Genomic DNA, 1061 nt, shown 5'->3' on the forward strand with positions numbered 1-1061 from the left:
CTTGTAAAACTAGTGAAGAAAAAGGACTTTGGACGTGAATATGCACCTGTGACTATTTTTGAGGACAATCAAGAACTGCTCTTTCTAAAAGTCCAGTTTATCACCAAAGGTGCAAACACATTGATATTTGATATCACTTTGTTCCATCAGCACTCAGTGATGGGAAAATAACTCTCTTACTGTCCAACGACAGAAATGGTGGCTGATATTTTGACAAAGTCTGTAACTAAAGTGAGGTTGGACAAATTTGTGTTTTGTTTTTGGTATGTAAATAAAAAAAAAAGGTGAGAAATGTAAATGTGCTTGTATGTCAACGTAAGAACAAGTGGGGGTGTTGAATCTTGTTGATGTTCTTGTTGACTTCCTGTTGTGGGTGGAGATGTACACAGGTGGGCACAATTGTTAATAAAAGGCCACAGGTTGCTCTGATGAGCACTGCACTCAGGCCAAAAGACAAATGAGCGCTGTGTTGTTTTTTCCTCCATTACTTACCAGCGTTTCCAGCCCTTTAAAGATGGCAGCGTCAACAATAACCATGTCTGTGACTTCAACATGACTGTTGGTAGAATTGAACCCCCAACTCTCCCATTGGAGGATGACTGCTCTAACCACTCAACCACAGCTGCCCTAGGTCATATTTATGCAGAAATATAACATTTTTTAAAGGGTTCACAAACTTTCCAGCACTATTGTGCATGTTTGTATCACAATTCAACTTAGTTAAAAGAATTGTGCATTACATCTACAAAAGGCACAATAACTTATTTTTGACTAGATCCAGCCCTCGTTTAAAAGCACAATATAAAGTTTCAGTGATAAAAGAGAACAAAGCCCTCTCCTGCTCATGTATGACTGTGCAGCTACCCATCCAGGCTGTCATATTGTAAAGTTTGCAGATGATGGGATGCATCACAAACAAGGATGAGTCCAGCTACAGGCAGGAGGTGGAACACCTGGAGAGCTGGTGCAGGAAGAACAACCTTCACATCAATGTGAAGAAGACAAAGGAGATGATTGTGGACTTGAGAAGGAACAAACACACCTAGCCCCCCCCCCCCCCC

Source organism: Nematolebias whitei, chromosome 17 (assembly GCF_014905685.2).
Source record: "Nematolebias whitei isolate Nwh7 chromosome 17, NemWhi1, whole genome shotgun sequence".
Classification (NCBI taxonomy): Eukaryota; Metazoa; Chordata; class Actinopteri; order Cyprinodontiformes; family Rivulidae; genus Nematolebias; species Nematolebias whitei.